Below are 20,216 nucleotides of genomic sequence, written 5' to 3'. Positions count from 1 at the left end.
AATTGTGCCCGGAATTTCCCGCGCTGTCCTGCGGATGTGACGTCACATGACGCTGCATGCATGTTCTCCCCGTTCTCCCGTGCCGGCTTCGCTGTTGGCTGCAGTACCCCCAACGGCCGTCGTGGTGAAGGGTGGCGCTAGAGAGTCTCATTTCTTAAAAGGAGCCTCATGCTCCTTTAAATTTTGTGTGGTAATTAACCTGCTCTCCCATCTCCGGGTTTTTACCCTATCATCTTCATACTCTTCTAGTCTTACTTGTTACAGTTTTTATTTCTATTTTCAGCTGAAAACCAGTCAGTAAATGTTAATGTATGTTCCCGAGTGTTCGTGGCACCACTTGATGCTGGAGTTTAACGGAGACTAGTGCTGCAGTAGAAGGTATGTTACCTGATGCTGCAGCCTACTAGATTAGTTAAATTTCCATCCACCAACTACTCCAGTCTCAATGGTTCATGCTTGAACTTTTGCTGCTGAAAGTGGTCACTCAATTGTCGGTGGCTGGGTGCTTGTGGAGCCATATCAGTGCAGTTTCCAACTGTTCATAGGCAGTCATATAAGAGGGCCAAAGAGGCTAATTTAAACTACAGCTTGGATAAATACTGACTGTAATTATAGCTGTGAAAAGCATGAGAAATGCTATACGATTTGTTCATGATAACATGTCTCTTGTGGACTGCTGGTGGCGGAGCTACTCTAGTTGGAGGGCATAGATATGAGTGTACTATTATAGTGGACAAAGAACAGGAAATCTCAGGGGCTGATGTTGCCTTTTTGTAAAATCAACTTGCTTTTTTATTCTTTTTGCCATATACAGAGTATTCTCAACTCAAAATCTGTTGATGTCCCTTTTTATATACAACTTCTGACCTAAACTAACATCAACAGTGAGACATGTTTTTGTTTTCACTTCAATAATGACTAAATTATGTAGCAATGTTAATCTGCGGTGTGCATTAAGATGTATATAATTCACAAATACAACTGTAAAATGTAAATATGTAAATAAACTGTGTTGTAGATGAAATTGAAGACCAATTTGTGGTGTTTCCACTGTGGTTTATGTGAGTGCTTCAAGTAGATTATTGAAATTGGTCACCAAGTGAGCTGCCTCCTTCATCATCCAATTTAGGAATTTCAACTTGGAGCGAAAGCAGCTGTGCCCTTCACATTCAGTGATTTTTCATAGTGCTACGTCTCCACCTTCCCTGTAATCAAAATCTTGAGGCAGAAATCCAGAAAGACGCACACTGAGAACAGAATAACAAACAGAAAGAAAGTGAGGTGCAGAGAAAATGGCAGCAAGAGGCGTACAGAGACACTTAGAGACACGGGTTAATCCATAAACAGATGTGGTCTATCTGCCGGTGCATAATAGTGCTAACCCTAAAAATAATATAAGACATAAAAAATTGAATATTGCAAAAAGAAGACTTAATACAGCAATAACTCAATCACATTAACCCATAATATTAAAATTAGAGTTAGAAAAAAACCCAAATATTAATAGTCCTGTGTCTCAGAGTTCAGCGATGGACAGACATATAAGTAATTTAGAAATTCTCTTCCTGGTTTGTGAGCTGAGCCTCAGGCACAGGGAACAGAGCGCAGTAGGTGGCAGTCCCACATCGACCAGGTAGAGTCTTTATGTAGTCACTTTAGACTGTCTTCTAACTGGTGAAGCATTAAAAAAAAAACAAAAAAAACATTAGAATTGGTTAAAGCTGGGAAGTAGTGGGTTGTATTTGCTCTGGCAAATTAAAAGTACCGGTAATCTATAGGAAATTAGGTTCCCCTGCACACTGTTTAACTTACAAGTACATTTTCTAATAATAGTTTTCTGTTCACGTAAGAACTAATAGTTGCTATTTTAAAAGATAGTTAAAATAATTTCTATTCGAGAAATATTCATGTTGCAATTTTCTCTACATTTTTATGAAAATGAATGGAGACTCAAATGAAATAAAGTGAAGCGCTATTTAAACGGGAACACATTGAAAAACACAAAAAAGATGGGTAAGAACAGACAGATCACTTGTCCTTTGGAAGCTGATTTAAATAAAACACCAGAACTTCGTTCTCCAAAGAAGGATTAGCATGCTGTAAAGGCCTTGTACAGTACACCTGTGAGTAGCAATAATAACTTATGGGGTCTTCAGGTCGTAAACCTCCTTTCGCTAGAGATTCAGCTAGTTAGTCCCACCACACCTGCAATCAGAACACTTGGCACGGAAAATAAAATGGCCTATTATTTTTTTTTAGCCCCAGCTTCCTCCCAAAGCCCAAAAACATGCACTTTTCGCCAATCGGTGAATTAAAAATTGCCCATTGAGTGTCTGTGTGCACAGTTGTTTGTCCGTATATGGCCCTATGATTAAGTGGGAACCCGTCAGGAGTGTAACCCTGCACAAAAGAGAGCTGTGATAGGCTCCAGCAAATCATGGATAAATAAAGATGTATACAGTGATACTCATTTCCACAGTTTAATGGCATATCCCAGAATCTTCTAAACCAAGGACACTGCCTCTGCACAAGATTTACATAAAAATTCCTTTTTGCTTGGTAAAGTTTTAAGATGTGAATCTAACTGTGTTGTGTAGTGCTTGGCTACACCACAGTTTCCCAAATTAATCCCCTGCCCATGTGGTTATATCAGCTACTGATGAAGGACATGACATTTCAGGCACTCGCCCCTAGAGAGGGAGATAGGGGAGAAATCTGTAATCGTCTGTTGCATCAAATCTAGTTGCCATCACCTGTTTGAAACATCAGAATATTTTTACTTTACGTGATTACCACGCCCTAAACCAGTGGTCGGCAACTGGTGGCCCGCGGGCCAAAATTGTCCCGTCTCCAATAATATCTGGCAGGGCAGACTTAGCACCCTCAAAGGCACTGATGCGGTCAGGTGTCCAGTCCACTGGGTCACAGCCTTTCTTTATTTGCAAGGCTCCATAAAGTGGCTGCAGGAGGTGGGCGGCGCGAGGGAGGAAACCCATACCCAAATACCCAAAAACATACCCAAAAACTCCTGCAGTGCCTTAACCGAGGCCAGGCAGGGAAAATCCACTGCTTGTACCTTAGACGGCAGTGGAACTGCACCATGAGCTGAAATCCGGTGCTCTAAAAAATCAATAATCGACAGGCCGAACTGGCACTTAGCTGGGTTGACAATAAGGCCGTGTTCATCAAACCTCTGAAAGACTAGTTTTAGATGTTCCAAATGCTCCTCTGCTGAGGAACTGGCCACCAAAATGTCATCAAAGTAAATGAACACGAACGTGAGGTCTCGCAACACAGAGTCCATCAGCCTCTGGAAGGTCTGTGCTGCCCCCTTCAGGCCAAAGGGCATGCGCAGAAATTCAAAAAGCCCAAACGGGGTAATTACAGCGGTCTTAGGCACATTCTCTGCTCTCATGGGAACCTGGTGGTAACCGCGTACTAAATCCACCTCTGAAAAGATGGTTGTCCCTGCTAAATGCGCGGAAAAATCCTGGATGTGCGGGACTGGATAGCGGTCGTGCACTGTGACGTTGTTAAGGCGGCGAAAATCCCCACCAACCGTCTGCCTTCGGCACCATGTGAAGCGGGGAGGCCCAGGTGCTCTTGGAGCGTCTAACTATGCCTAAACGCTCCATAAAGGCAAACTCCTCTTTAGAAATGGCTAACTTATGTGTGTCTAAAGGATGAGCACGCGCAAAAAACGGGGACCCTGTGGTGGTGATGTAATGCTCGACGCCGGGCCTGGTTGTCGCGGTGGAAAAGACAGGTTTAGTCAGACGTGGGAAATCAGCCAGCAGACGTTGGAACACGTTACCTGCTGCTAAAAAGTTAGCGTGTGCTAGCGGCCCAGATCCCCCAGTCTCACACGGGAAAGTCCTAAATGTCACTGCATCGATCAATTGGCGGTATGCAACGTCCACTAGCAAACCGTTAGCACACAGAAAATCAGCACCGATAATAGGAACAGCAACATTGGCAATGACAAAGTCACTCTCAAACCGGCGTCCATGGAAGCATACAGTCACTGACCGGGTACCAGGATGTGATGGAGGAGCCGTTAGCGGCACTTAACGGCGGTCCGTTACCTCCGGTCGACCGGTCCGTGGCGGTCGGCGGTAGGAGGCTCAGCTGGGAGCCAGAGTCCACCAGGAAACGTTTCTGCAATGAACAACAGCTCACCTTGACCGCTGACGCCCACAGCTTCTACTGAGCGCTGGTTTCACGGCAGCTCGAACTGACACGGAGGGACGCAGCGTCTCGTCTTGGCGCCGAAACGTTGATGGAAGAAACACAGATCTGTCCCGCGTCGTCTCCGGGTATTCACTGAAGGCACCACCGCTGGGTCCGCGTCCTCCAACGTCGATCGCTGGGGGTTTGTTTCGATGTGGTGAATGGCCAAACTCCGGGTAGCAAGCAGACTCGATCTGCTTCCTCAGCCAAACCGCGGTGGTTGCCTGTTGCAAGGCAGGTGGAGTTGGCCAGTGCGGTGCGTGCGGGCGGCGGCTGTTGGCGCCGAAAAATATGTGGAAACAGGAATCCGCCATCGTCAGGGCCCAGCAGTAAAAGCATCTGGTCCATCAGATCCACCGCCGACTTGTCACCCAAGCCCGGCAGGGAAAGTAGTCTGTTCACTCTCTCTGAGGCGGAAAGGCTGAAACTCCGGAGGAGCAGCTGTTTCAGCGTGGCGTGCTTGTCTCGTCGCGGGGGCGCACAAAGCAGCTGCAGAGCCCGCCGAGTTGACTGTTGGCCCAAAGCGACAACGACAAGGTGATATCTGGAGTCATCTTCCGTGATTCCCCGCAGATGGAACAGGGCCTCGATGTGCTCGAACCACGAGGCTGGGTCCTCCTGCCAAAACTCAGGGAGCCTCAAAGCCGCAGCGGAACTTGCGGGCTGCGGAGGCTGATGAGATGAGGACGAGATCTGTTCTGTTTCCTCGAACATGTTCAAAAAGGGGTCACCAATGTGGCAGGATGAAACTCGACTCCAGAGGTTGGTAAACAGGACTTTATTCCACACGACGGAATCTCAACTGACAACAGAAAACTGACAGCTGACAAAAACAGCTGACAACTGACCAGAACACGCGTTGCTAAGCAACCATAAAATGCCCCGTGACCACGCCCCCTTCCCAACAGTCCTGATGGGTGCATGGTCCGTAATTGTGTCCGCCACAATGGGTTTGTTTAGATGTGTTTGAAGCAATCTAAGACATGACAGTAGGGTTTTCATTATTTATTAACACCCTTATTAGGATACATTACTGGCTGTCATCTCGTATTAGCTGCTACAACTTCTTAGCTGGCACAAATTTAATTAGACAATAACATCACCTCATATGCCTGTTTACCACCATCATGGATTCTCAATAACTTCACAAGAACATAGCCACAATAAGTCAGATTTCTTAGTTGGTGTGTGTGTGTATGTACTGTATATATATATATATATATATAAATAAAAAATCAGGGAAAGCATTAGTGGAACAAAATCTTACACATAACGTTGACAAATGCATCAGAAGCTGTGGGGAGTTCAGTAACTTGCCCAAGAACACTTTGACATATGGACTGCAATGGCACAAATCAGACCACCGATTTTCAGACTGGCAGATGACTGGTTTACCTCGCAGCCACCCCGAGGTGAATGGCTGAACATGGCAATTCGGTGTAAACAGCAATGCACAAGAAGCAAGTGTAAAGGATTTTTGAATTTTGACTTCTAAGATGAAGTGAATGCAGCTTAATTTGAAGTTGGGAGGAGATGAAGATGGGCAGACTGAATATTTATCCACTCTCTTTCGGGATGACACATTTGCAGACCTAGGCAGCACCAAATGAAGTGGCAGGCTCACATAGGGTTTTTTTGCTACCATAATATCCTTTTTACTTTGTAATACCTAATGTATCATATTTTATAAATACATTTCTGAAACCTCGGTACCAACCAATAACAAAAGACAAAACCAAAAAACATTACAAGATAAAGAAATACATAAAACTGCCCAATGTATTCATAATGATAAGAAAACTAGATATTGCTAAAGGCAAAGTTAGAGGTGTTTTTGATTGACTCTAATTGACTTGCCTGTTTTGGAATTAGTATCATTTGATGTGAATATTTAAAAAAAATGTTGACTCTATATAGCATATGGAAGACAAATCAAAAATAATCAATGGCCAATGTGTTTTTACTTTTCACAAAACAGACATTATATACTAAATACTGGAGTTTTTTTGTCTTGTTTTTTGCAAATCTAAGTCGTCTGAGATACTGCAGCTTCTGAGGTGTCTCACAAGTGCTTATGTGTGAATGCCATCTGACAAATTTTTCCAGATAAATGCTGTTTGCAATGTTCTGTTTGCTTATTGCAGCCTTGAATGAAAGTCTGCTGAATGCTGGAAAACATTCAGTTAATTAAAAGTTGAAAGAGTCACAGTGAGACAGAAAAGGAATAAGCCAAAGATACTTTTTTTTTTCAAAAAGTACAAATACAGAAGAGCTTTCCACAGGCAACTGGGTTGGTCTGAGAGATAGAGATACCAAAAAACAGGATTTATAAGATAAATGTTGGATACTTTACTCAACAGTGTCTCAAAGGACGATCAGTGAGGTGGTATGGCTAGGGTATTATGTTCCAGAACTTGGAGTCACTTCTCAAAAACGCCGTCCTCAGTTGTGTCTCTTTGGCTAACCTGGTTCCCTTTCCAATTACTGTAGATCAAGCTAGCGTTTTTATCCTAGAGAAAACAGATGTTTGAGGCAAATAAAGGGGTCACAAAAGTTTAAGCTAACTAACTTTGAAAAAAGGAGAAGGAAGTAGTGAAGAAACGAGGGGTGGAAAAGCAACTAGACATCAAATTAAACAGTGAAAGACCAAATTGGCCTTTTAATTGCACAGTAATGAGCTTTCGGTGAAGTCAAGTGTTGAGACCACAGGATATATGGGGTGTCCCTTTGACTATGGCTCACTGCTGCTGCGTGTGTGTGTGTGTGTGTGTGTGTGTGTGTGTGTGTGTGTGTGTGTGTGTGTGTGTGTGTGTGTGTGTGTTTTGTAAATGAAAGCTGTATTATTAGTGAAGGTTGATTGGGTCATATTGGATGCGTAGACCGGCTAGCCTCCTCATTATCACACCAAGAAACAAGAACACATACACCCACATGGTACGGATAAACAGATAAATGAGTGAGTGCTGACCACTGCGCTGTGGAAGGAGATAGGCTACTGAAGAGCAGGAGGGGAGACGAGGAAGAGGCGAGGAAAGAAAAATCTCTCTCTCTCTCTCTCTCTCTCTCTCTCTCTCTCTCTCTCTCTCTCTCTCTCTCTCTCTCTCTCTCTCTCTCTCTCTCTCTCTCTCTCTCTCTCTCTCTCTCTATCTTATTTTATGTTGACATTCTGACCTTAGAATTGACCATGAACCCTTTACATACTTTTAAGTGCCTCAAAACTGATATTGCTGAGATTTTAATGGGCCTGAGTCACGCAATGCGACATGTATGGATGATGATGTTGCTATGTAAACTCCCAATAATATAAAAAAAAGAGATGGCTGGAGGGAGCAAAGGTACTCTAAGAAGAGGGCTGTTTGAAAACATAAACTTACTGTACCATTTATAGATGAACAAAATTTGGACAAATGGAAAGAGTGGGAAGCAGCAGTTAAAGGGCCCAATGCATGATACTACATTGGAAAAAACCTTTTTAAAAAAGGCAGCAAGAGAGTCATAAAGACACTAAGAAAAAGGGAGAAAGGACATTTCTTTTTGTGTGTGGGAGGTGGAACGAAATGGCGAGGTCAGTGTTAACTGCTATGGTCTGGCTTTTTCCCTGAGACCTATCACAACCCATTAGCTCACTCTGAAAGAGCATGCACACACACACATACAGGCTAAGTAAAGACAGTGCCTCCCTAGTGGTGCGGGCTGGGTAAATAGAGAGAAATAGTGGTGCTTTAAGTGGTTGGGGGATCAAGTGAGGGGGGGATTGAAGAAATTGTTTCAAATGAGATGATCTGATCATCATACAACCTTCTTGATATATGGTCAAAGATGGCAAATACCCACCACTGGGCATTCAGAAACCATTAAAAAATAAATAAATAAAAACTCAGAATATTAAATATTTAAGTCTTATGTGTAAGTTCCCATCTTGCAGTTCCCTAGAGTGGGCACTTGTAAGCACCTGTAAATGTTCCATAAACCCGACTTTATTCATTTTTCTTAAAAACTACTATAGCACTTCCATTTCCATAAAGAAGAGTCAGGAGGAGACACAAGAGAGACCAGCTATCCAGCCATCTATTATCTAAACTCACCTCTTCCCATTCATCGTTATCAGAGTGAAATCTGGGGTACACTCTGGACAGGTCACACTCACCAGCAAAAAACATTTCCTAAGAGAATCACAACAATGGGGAGGACATGCAGACTCCACACAGAAAGGCCCAGTAACTGATTACCTTTGCGCTGTGAGGCAACAGTGCAAACTACGCCACCTTTCTGCCAGGACCAGCAATCAAATAAATCAATAAATTGATTGTTTGTTTTTTTTATTTAATTTCATCGTTGACAGTCTGCTCAGCCAATGGCCAGCTGTTATCACTTCATTTTCTGTAATTGTCATGCTTCCAATGCAGGGAAGCAACCACCTGTTTGTATTAACCCAACGGCTTAACGTGGCGGTCATTTTTGATTTCACGAGTCAACATGTACAAACAGTACACGCTATAAATGTCTGACGGCAGCTCTGCAGATATTTCAGTGAAGCAGAAGGCGAAGGAACTGGGAGTGCAGTGGGCGTATTCTCATCGGCTTGCTAAGCAACATGGCTGCATCCCCTATGAAGAAAACGGGCTTCAGAACTAGCGGGTCATGTGACCAAATGCTTCATTCATTGATTAATGTAGTCTATGTTTTGTACTGTAGATGTGAACAATATTTTTCACAAACATGAAAGAGCTTGACTCAAATGTTGGTAAGCAGGGGCTCACCTGTGTCTATTGATTTATTTGATGTGGGGATTCTTTTTTTTGGGATGTATAGAAAGTTAAACTGACAATAAGGGGAAGTATCCAAGAATAAAATATATATATATATATATATATATAAAAGATCCCAAAGAAAAGTAAATGGAGCTGTTGGTCATCATCAGACATGATGGCAAAGCTGACCTGCAGACTGGACAGTGATTAAACTCCTGAAACCACACTTCACTTGCCCGCTTACACAAACAACATTGGAAATCTGCTTTCATCCATATTTCTGTGGGGAAATGCACTCTTTTTTACTGCTTTTTATTTGTCTACAAATATAAATTCTGCAGAGTGAAACTGCGTAGCCTATGTATGAGGTATTTATTGCTTGTGCTCTGCAGTTTTAGGATGTTTGCAATGAATGCTTATTTGTGATAACATCAAGTCAAAATGTATTTTACGAGGCAGGTTTTTTTCTTCTTAACAGTAACTGCCCCCCCCTCTTAGACTCTCAGACGGTCTGTCATCGGCCCAAAACACGCACACACACACACACACACACACACACGCACACACACACACACACACACACACACACACACACACACACACACACACACACACGCACACAAACAAACAGGTGTAAAAAACATTTATACACGATTACCAATTTATTAATCAATTTATTTATTAATTGATTATATACTATTTCCCCATCTTTTTTTCTTGTTTTGCAGTCTTTTGCATGAATGAGTCTTTCCTTAATTTGAAATAAAAATGAGTTATAAGGAATTATAATTTTAGGGCAACTATTCCAATCCAAAGTTAGATCATTCTGCCCTCAAGACAGATATATTGATGATCTAACTCAGTGGTCCTCAACCTTTTTTCAGTGATGTACCACCTGTGAAATACCCCCTAACAAGCGCAAAGCACTTTTGGTTGTAAAAAAAAGACCTAAAACAGAGCACTGTGCCATCATTAACTGATTTATTAAACATAAAAATATTGCTGCTATGCTTCAACCACGACTCCATCGTTGGTCCAAGTGATTGACAGGTGAAGCCAGGTGATTGACAGGTTAGGTGGAACCATCCTGGTGTGGGGGATACTCTGCGGTTTTAGGATAATAAGTTGAATAGCCTACTCCTGAAGATAAAATTAATTTTATGAATTTAGACTTATATTTTCCTCACTTATTTATGAAATATTTATTTTTAAAGGATTTTTGCATGGATGCTACTTTTTAAATATATGTATATTTTAAAATCTCACGTACCCCCTGGAGTGCCTTCACGTACCCCCAGGGGTACGCGTACCCCCATTTGAGAACCACTGATCTAACTCAATACTTTCACAAATTCCCCTTCAAAAATGTCACTCTATCAAAAAGATTTCATTTTTCTATTTGTTTGTAGTCTTTTATTTCCAAACCCAGACTTCAATCAGCAGAAAGTAACTGTTTTCACACTGCTGCCACAGATGCAGAGATGGCAGAGGAACTCCAAACATCAAACAGATCACCTAATCCCGCAGCCTTACAGAGAGGCTCCATTTGAACAGTGTCGGGATAGTAAAACATTGTCACCCGATAAATAATAGAGACAGTGAAAATGTGATAAGAGCGGAGATCTCAGCAATATAAGAGCGACATTGTCAGTGTGGTCATATGCGTTTATGCTTGCAAATGTAATTGCTATAGATAAACGAAATGTATTTGGTGCTGTATGAATTTGTGAGTGATATTGTGCCCCTTTTTTGTGTCTAGAACCGGAAATAAAGAGCTGAGTGATTGAAAGGTAAAACATTATCACTCTTTCAGTCACTGTAGATGGTCCAAACAGTAAAAACAAGTTAGCAGCTTGAATACATGCCATCCTTCAGTGAAGGCACGCTGCTACATTTAGGACCTGCAGTTTGTAGAAAGATTACAGTACTTAACATCCGTAGTTACCTCAAATTACCTTGAGCAGTACAGTTGATTCATGTTCTATTCTTTTAATAAAGCTAAAGTGGTACATGTGTGCCACGATAGCGCAACGTAATAATTCAAAAAGAAAAGACGAATTCCTCTTCTTGGTTTCCATGGTGGTTGTGCTTAAATTTCAGCTGTCATTTGCCATGTAGATTTATTCATGGATTTAATTGTATGAGAAATAGAATGCGCATGTTTTTTAGCTTTTTACAGTGATAAACTGAGATTGTTTTAATACATGTTAAACACATTAACTTCTGCAAAATACATTTTTACAAAAAAGGAAGAAAGAAAAACAGACACTCACTTTCAAAGCCATCCGCTGTGTGTTCAATGTGCAATCAGTGATTTTGGAACAGCAGATAAATAACCAGATGGTTAAGATGAATGTAGTCTCTCATGAGAGAGCCCGTGTTGGTGTATCACAGAAACAGCTGGAGAGAAAGGATACAAATATAAACCATCTGCATTGCCAGTATTCACTGTTGAATCTGTTATGTTCCTTTTTATTTATTTTGAAGAAGATGCATGTATTGCTCCCAAAAATTGTGTTGGTCTCCATTATTTTTATTAAAGCATTCTTGAATGCCAAATATTCAAATTTGTTTCGTATTTCAATTCAGCAATGATCAACACATTGTGATACGCAGATTAATTTCTGTTCATTCACAGCTGCTAAATGCTTTCATACAATATATCTGCATGTATTTGAGTGTCAGAGATGGCCTTTATGTGTACCCTAGTGCGTGTTTTTGTGTGTGTCAGTGTGAGTGTTCTTAAGTGCACTGGGCACATATGTGTGATCATGGCAGTGAAACAACATCAGAGCTGGAGATCAAATGCTGTTCTGCCTCCAGATCATTATGTGCCCCGGTGAGCACACGACAAATACTCCCCACTCCAACCCGCCTCTGTCCACAAATGCATTAACTATCCCAGAAATCCCACTATCAAAGTGCTTCACATAAAAACATTTTAAAAATGCATTTAAAAGGTAAAGAGTATAAAAAACCGAATTAAAAACAGATGGATATAAGTTAAAAAGGATCAGTTGCAGGAAAAGTTACAGTGCATTGTGTGAGATTACTGAAATGTAGTTGGAAACAGGGTTTTCAACCTTGACTTAAAGCAGTTGAGAGTTTCAGCAGCCCTGATGCATTCTGGGATTTTCTTCCACAGGCTGAACGCTGCCTCACTGTGTTGGGTTCTAACTCTGGGTTCAAAAAGTAAGCGTGACCCTGATGACCTGAGGGTTCTGGTTCGTTCTAGATGGACAGCAGGATTTAAAAATCTATTCTGTGACAGAGAGGAAGCCAGTGTAATGAAAGACACAAACAGTTATGATAAGAACTGGAGTTATACGGTCAACTCTGTCTTATTGAGGAAGTTCTGTTTTAGTTTTTCATCTTTCTACCCGGATACGTACGTTATTGTTTTTCATAAAAGAAAAAAAAGTGACACATGCTTTATTAAAGTTTTATCTCATTAGGGAGACTGGCATGTATAATCAAATCCAAAGTAAGGGTAATGGGGCCATTTTGAACATTAACACACATTTCTCAAGAGAAAAGCAGCCTCCACAATTTGCATATTAAATTGACTTTATGATTACTAATCTGGCAGTGGTCGATGCAAAAATATGTTTGGCTGAGGAACGTAATTCCCTGTAATCTGACATTTTTCCAGAAGAGCCACCAGAAACATCCGTCACAATCTGACTTAATACCAGGATTTCAGGTTTCTGGTTTGTTAGTTTGGTATGTTGATGTTTTTGTTCTCATAGTCACCAAAAACCCATTCTTTAGATAAAGATTTACCCTAACAATCCTGCTTGTTTCACTGTTCCTGCTCATTTCTGAAAGATTGACTTATCTGAGTCTATTCAAGGTATCGCTGCAAAGATGGAACCCATAGTTTTCCATTTCTCTGCGGATCTCTGAAAATTAGTCCAACCTCTTGATCTCTCTCTCAGCATAATTACCTCAGAACAGTTACACCGATATGCTCAGTCACTAAAGCAGCTCAAGTGATGACACTGTAATAGGACAGAGAGCGACAGAAAAGAAAGAGGAATTGGACTGTGCTTCAGTGTCTGTATGGCTGCGTGCTCATGTCGTGTTGCTTGGAATAAAGAACAGAGCAGCTGCAAAATAGATGAGAGAAAGAGGTGGACATGCACACAGTGAGAGGTTAAAAAGAGATACATTCAGCCTGCCACTGGAAATGGGAAGATAAGGTCAAAGACATGAGATATGATTAGGAGGCCCAGTCTCAGCAGAAAGCCACTTTTGTTTAGAGTTGTAAGATACCCGAAGGAATGAAATTACAGAGCACTTGCCCACAATGTGACAGTTCAGTTTAAAACAGTTCCTCAATTCAAATATTCCATTTAAGTATTTGTCCCGCTAGGGGACAAGTGTACAGACACAAATAAAAAATCATATGATGAAAGAAAAGTGCTAAAATGCACAGTAGATGACCAGAATTGAAAAGAATATTTGTGCCGCAAAGCGGGATCATTTGGGACCGAGATTAAATTAAAACAGATAATTCAGTCATGAGCATTACTCACAGCAGGAGAATCACTGTAATATAGATGAAGACTGCCAGAATCCCACAGAGGCCATTATATTCCTCAAATTTTCATGCCAACCCCTCTGTATGTTGAATACACTTTTTAATGCAGTTGAGTCAAAGCGGCATTGTTTGAGTGTTTGGGGTGTCAAGTCTCCCTGGAGACGGCGAGGGCGAGACCACCGCTCCACGCTGAGGCGAGGTTTCTGGAGTCAGGCTCAGAGAGTCCGTCAGTGACAGCACTGTACTTTACAGATGCCTTTTTCTTAAAAAAAAAGAAATACTCAGACAACACTGAAAAAACAGATATCCATCTAATGAAGAAACCTCCAGACAATTCATGCTTTATCTGCTACTATCCAAGGGTACTCTGTATATATAATATATAAAGCTAAGTATGGTAGCAGACCAAGTAGAATAGCAATGGCTTTTTGGAGGAGCAGTGAGATGATACATAAGAGCCAACAAGGCAGTGCTTTTGTTGTATTAGCGCCTGAGCACTGACGTGCGAAGGCCCTATTGTATCTGTAGGAATTTTTCTCGTTTTTTTTTTTTTTTTAATTATTTTTCTGACGAAATGAGGGCCTTTTTGCCCCCCTAAACGTGCCCCAAAAGTCACCAAATTTTGCACGCAAGTCAGGCCTGGCGAAAAATTTGATATTTAATGGTTTGCATTAATGGGCGTGGCAAAATGGCTCAACAGCGCCCCCTAGAAAACTTTGTGCCTCGAGCCCCACAATACGGTTTGACGTACATGCACGGAAATCGGTACACAACTGTATAATGTCGCAACTTAAAGAAAAGTCTCTTGGCGCCATGGCCGAAACCGAAAAGGAAGTCGGCCATTTTGAATGAATCGTGTAATTTTGGCGCAATTTATGCCATTCCTTCGGCAGTTAATACGGCCCGAACCGTAACGTGCACCCAGGTGTGTTATACATCAAAATGTGCGTCTCCATCCTGCGACAACGCGCATTACTTTTCTCGGCCAAAAGCGTTACCGTGGCAACTAATTGGTCCTTATTTGATAGTCCCTACTTTCTGCCATAACTTTTGAATGGTTTGACATAGAGAGTCGTGGGTGGTGTCATCGGACTCGGTTTTGACTCCTTCACCTTAATTGGTGCAAATTAGCCCCGCCCCTTCCTCTGATTGGTTGATATGTGTATCCTTTATCTGACATAATTTTTGAATGGTTTGACATAGCGAGTCGTGGGTGGTGTCATCCGCTAAATGTCCAGGCCTGAAGACATCTACAAGCAAGTCATACACGCGTTTCCACTGCAGCACGCCTGAACGTGCACAAGGGTGCGAGGGCCCGTTCATCGCTGCTTGTTGTTCTTTCTTTTGTCATACAAATTCAAAATGTAAGTAATTGAGTGGTAATTAGCAAATACGCCATCAGACTTCTCAGTATATCATTTATCAGTGTTGACTTGTTGATTTTGACAATGTTGGCTCTTGACTTTTGTTTAAAAAGTTCATGAATAAAAACGAAGATTTACTCTGTTGACACTAACAGCACTGCTAATATCTTACCAGATCATAAAATTTACACCAGCTGACAAATGCTGAGGCATCCAAACAGTCAAAACTATCTTCAGCGCTACTTGTCACCAAGTTGGATGCAAATTCCTGTAGAAATTATAAAAGAAAAAGCAAATTAAACAAGTGGTGAGTAATAGTTAGTCAAGCAGCACAGAATTACTCTTGCCTTACTTAAACTGAGCAGCTGAATTCAGTTATTCAAGGTTTTAAAATATGAATATAGATGAGCACATTATTACTTAGGGATTGCAGCTATTTTTTTTCCTCCCATGAGAATACCCAGGCTTTAAAAACTGACATAGAATTTCTTGATGGAACCCAAGGGTTTATAAAGGCCACACGGCATAAGCTTACTTTAATTTCATGTACCACATTGAAGCCAGAAGCTCCTGCCACCAGGGATTTAAATACAGCAGGATATCATGCTACATAGTATCCTCCTGTGCAATATTGTCTTGATAAAACAAAGTGCTAAGCTGCAAGATCACTTAAATACAGGAAAAGACCATTAAAGAGAGGAGATGTCAAACAGATCCCTGTTGTGACTCTTTGCACCGTTGACGTGTAAGCTGCAATTGCCAACAAGCAAAAAGATTTGCCATCCTGGTGCTACTGTCACTGTTCACCGAGATGGATTTCCATGTTGCACAAGGAGAAAAAAAGCATTTGGTAGCATCTTCATTACTCTCATGAATTACTCTCTGCCAGACTGAATATGATGATGATCAGCTGTCCTGCTGCTGCATCATTTCATTTTAAAACCAGTTTAATCAATATTGGATGGATATATGGTTGTTTTTTTTTTATTTAAAGGGGACATATTATGGCATTTAATGTATATTTTAAAAAGGCCTTGAATGTCTTAAAAACAATCTAAAGCTTGTTTTTTCTACATAAATCAGAAATTCCGCCTGTGAGCCATGTCTATAGTTTTACCGCTTCTAACCCCTTTTTCTGTGCTTCATTCTAAGGGAAGGGGGGGGTATGATAATGAGGCTCTGTGCTGATTGGCTCCCTGAATGACGTGTAGCAGGGGAGGAGCATAAGCCTCGCTCCGGCCAGAAGAGCAGGCGGCTGCATGTCCCATGCCAGGGAGCTTCTGCGACAAAATAAAATCCATTGCTTTATTTTTTTTGTATTGACTGTCCTAACTGGCCGCAAGTTTAACGGTTTCAGCGTGGACAGAGAGCGTCCGATGTCACACGTGATAGTCGGACGCTCGCATTCAGTGCAAGCATACAAGTGTGGTGTTTAAAAATAGAGCGGGAGCAAAACTTAGTTTGATTGTGCTTTGTTTAAGTTATTACATTAATCAAACCCATCGAAATCTCCATCCTCCGTTTCTGCGTTCATCCAAGCCTGATCAATGAGACCAGGAGAACTGCATAGCCCGCAGCTCTCTGGCCGCGCTGATAGCCGAGTCATTTTCCTGCCGTACGGCCCCTCGGAAATGATGCCGGCTTTTGAAAAAGCCCGAACAACAGTCCAACCCAGCAGACACGCCAGTCCACGCATCTATTCTTTAACAATCCTTCAACAGTAAACAATGGAGTCCGCTGCCCGAGCGGCAGCCGACGCATCGGCTCCCGCTCGGGCGGCGGTTCCTCCTGGAGGAACCACCGCCCCGTCTTCGGGCAGAGACAGGTCTTCGGGCCCGCCTCTGCAGCGCAGCTCCACGGGAGCAGCGTCTCCTTCTCGGTAGTCGCTCCGTCCGCTCCAGGCGCCCCGCCACAGAGCCTACGCCGTAGGCTCTGCGTTGGTGTAACGCGGAACCATAAATAAGCCTTTTGCTTGGAAGATCTGAAATGAACAGAAGAAAAATATATTACGGTACCCGTCGGGGCTCCTCACCGGTCCGGTCCGTGAGCGGCCCCGGAGCTCCGAGCTAAGCTAAATACTTAGCCCATGCAAAGATCATACTTGTAGACAAATATAAATAACATAAAAAAATAACGTTCTTACCGCTGACTCATGTGCAGTTGCCGGGTCCGTGCTGTTGGTACTGATCCTTTTATAAGGGTAAGTGTCGATGCAAAACCTCATTTTAACTGTCCCCTCGCTGTTGAAACAGCCGCCGCTGCTGAACAATGGCTGAAGCTCCAGCCGGCTGAGTTGGTTGTGGGCGTGGTTTCAGCAGCGGAGGCCAAACCTCTGCGCCTAGGGTGACGTCACCATAGGAGCAGATTCAGACTGGCTCGTAAAAACCACATGACACTGGAAGACTCAGTCAGGCGGGGGAAGCAGACCCTGCAGAATTCCATGGGATTTCACCTTCTCTGTGCTGGCAGGGTGAGGGGAGACCACTTTATATATGTTAAAACAAGAAAAAACTTGTTTTTCATAATAGGTCCCCTTTAAAAAGAAGGAAACAGAAAAATTTATAATTTTGCATCACTACCTGCACTTTAAGATTTTCAAAGTATTTTCGTTCTCTGCATTGATAAGTCCTATTATGATCTGAGTCCTGCGATGGACTGGCGACCTGTCCAGGGTGTAACCCCTGCCTCTCGCCTGAAGAATGGCTGGGATAGGCTCCAGCAGACCCCCCGTGACCCTGCAAAGGATAAAGCGAGTATAGATAATGGATGGATGTATATTATGATCTGACTTCTAGGTTCCTCCTTATCATGAACATAACAAGGCTCTTGATATCTTGTTTTAGAAAGCTATTAGTATAGAATCCCTTTGAGATACCTGAAAAAAATTGTTGTTTTTTTTGTTTTTGTTTTTTAAGGAGCAATGACAGGCTATTTCCTTTGAATGAACAAGCAGATTTGACTTCACTGCTATTATTAATGACATAAAACAGGATAATTGGAATTCTCTTTTAAGTATTATACCATGTTCAGACAGCATGCAGGAGAATTTTTTCAGGGTTGACAGCTGCACATGCCCACATCAGATAAGGTTGAGTCCTTCCAGATGTGCATTTCACAGTAGTTTTCTTTGCTTGTGTTAAAAACTGACAAAGATTACGGCTTAATTTACTTCTTATATTTTTTTATATTGCAAATGGGATGTTAGTGCCAGGAAGCTTCGAACTGCTTCTAAACAATTATATTCTATAGCAGAACTGGACTGTAATGCAGTAGACATTTTTTGTGTGCTTAAAAAATTACTTTTGAATTATCCTTCAAACAGTACTTTTGAGCGAAAATGGTATGAATATGTTTGTTTGATCCACCTTGTTGTACCCAACTGTACTCTCTCTACAAGTAAGAAATGGGTTGCTATTAAATAAGGGCATTCTTTGCCCATAGAATATTACTCTGGGGATTCTGGTCATAAGCAGATCTTACATTGTATTCAAAGCCTGATATATTTAGTGTTGAATTTACTCTCTTCATAATCAGATCGATATCCATTAAGTGTGTTAAACATGTTAATATCCTCTCTGGAAAGCTGAACTGATTTTAGGATTGTATGCTTTGATGAACTGTTTTTATAGACAAAAGAGATGATAGTGTAAGGAAGGAAAAGTAAACAGAGCGCCGGATGCACAAGGGTTTGGCATTATGTGAATATGGCAATATGTAAATATGCTGAAATAAAGGGATATCCCTTATTTTAATGAATAGATAACAATACACCTCTTTCTTGTTTTATTTGTCTCCTCCCCAGGTCATCTCCTTGGGCCATCTTCTTTTTCTGCCCACCTGTCAATGCTCTTCATCTTCATGAACTCCATGTTGAGTCATAATAAAACACACCACATCAGATAGAGGTAGGCATTGACTCACATACTGCTGTAACTCCAGAATGTTTTGCCCTTAAATGAATTTTAAGGGCAAGAGTGCTCAAAATGCATTGGAATTTGATCATAAATAAGTGTTATAGTTAAAGAACCACTACACCACTACAGAGTCTGCAGTGCTGTAGATAATGCATTGATCCACCAGGTAATTTTTTTTAGATTTAGATTTATTTATTCAGCACAGTTTAAAAAACAGAACAAGTAACATCCAAATGTAAAAGAGTGATTGGTAATGTGCTAAGCTGAGGCAAAAAGCCCAAGGGGCTTATACGAGGCCTCTACCTATGTAAAATACAGCAAAATATTGTACAAAGATTTAAAATATGCAGGATACATGATTGCAGTCTAAAAACAAAAACAAATCAAATAAACAGCAGCATGAATAGAATACATGGTATCTACATGATTAAAGAAAAAATAACAAATCTAGAAATATCATTAGGTAATCTGATCAATTAAATGTGTCCTGAGCTTAAATTTATTGAATGAAGTAGAGGTAAGACGAGATTGCTGTATAGGTGTTCCATAACTGGGCTCCCCTGTATCTGATGGAGAACTGACACAAACCAGTACGGAACTTCGGGAGATTTAAATGATTAGCCTGTCTTGTATTAAAATGGTGTATATCACTGTTGAACTGAAAAAAATCTTTACATGGCAAAGAAAATGAAACTGGCAGGAACAATACTTTGAAAATAAAATTGCAGGTTTGATATGTATTTAACTTAAAGATGAGTAAAATATTGAGTTGAGTTGAGTTGAAAAGAGGGGCAGAATGAGCAGACCAATTACTGTGTGTGGAAATCCTGCAGAATATTTTTTGCAACATATGAAGTTTATGAAGATGTGTGTTATAGGTAGCTCCCCAAATAATATTACAGTAAATGAGATATGGATATATCAACCTATAATAAAGAGTTGGGAGACAATTTTCATTCACGAAACTACGGAATTTGCCAATAATACCAATAGATTTAGATATTTTTTTTATAGACATGATTGATGTGGTTTTTCCAGCTTAAACTTTCATGGATAATTACACCAAGGAAGGTTGTTGATGTAACCTGAGTGAGCGGGTCATCTCCTATAGACAGACCGCTGTTAGATTTACAATATATTTTTTGATGTAAATATAATAAAATTTGATTTTTGTATATTCAGTGATAGTTTGTTAAGTTTTAACCATTTTGAAATGTTTTCTAAATCATGGTTAGCCTTTCCCATTAGAAATGAAAAATCATTGTGTGAAATAAATAAGTTTGTATCATCGGCAAAAAGTACAGGAAACGAGGAGGACAAGGCTGCGGCCAAATCATTTATATAAATCAAAAATAACAGGGGCCCTAGTATAGACCCCTGTGGGACCCCACATTTTAAAGTGGCCCTTTCTGAT

The 20,216-nt window shown here is 41.2% G+C and overlaps 1 protein-coding gene across 3 annotated transcripts in view; it reads left to right on the top strand.

The window, feature by feature from the left end:
- zgc:172282 (leucine-rich repeat and fibronectin type III domain-containing protein 1-like protein) overlaps nt 1-20,216 on the top strand; it is a 224,736-nt gene that overhangs the window by 65,821 nt on the left and 138,699 nt on the right. For all 3 annotated transcript variants that reach the window (XM_061719274.1, XM_061719272.1, XM_061719271.1), the window contains exon 2: nt 18,691-18,793. The gene's annotated coding sequence lies outside the window, so the exon portion shown is untranslated. The remainder of the gene's footprint in view (nt 1-18,690; nt 18,794-20,216) is intronic.

This window comes from Cololabis saira, chromosome 4 (assembly GCF_033807715.1).
Source record: "Cololabis saira isolate AMF1-May2022 chromosome 4, fColSai1.1, whole genome shotgun sequence".
NCBI classification, from domain to species: Eukaryota; Metazoa; Chordata; class Actinopteri; order Beloniformes; family Belonidae; genus Cololabis; species Cololabis saira.
This window is presented reverse-complemented; position numbering and strand designations above follow the sequence as displayed.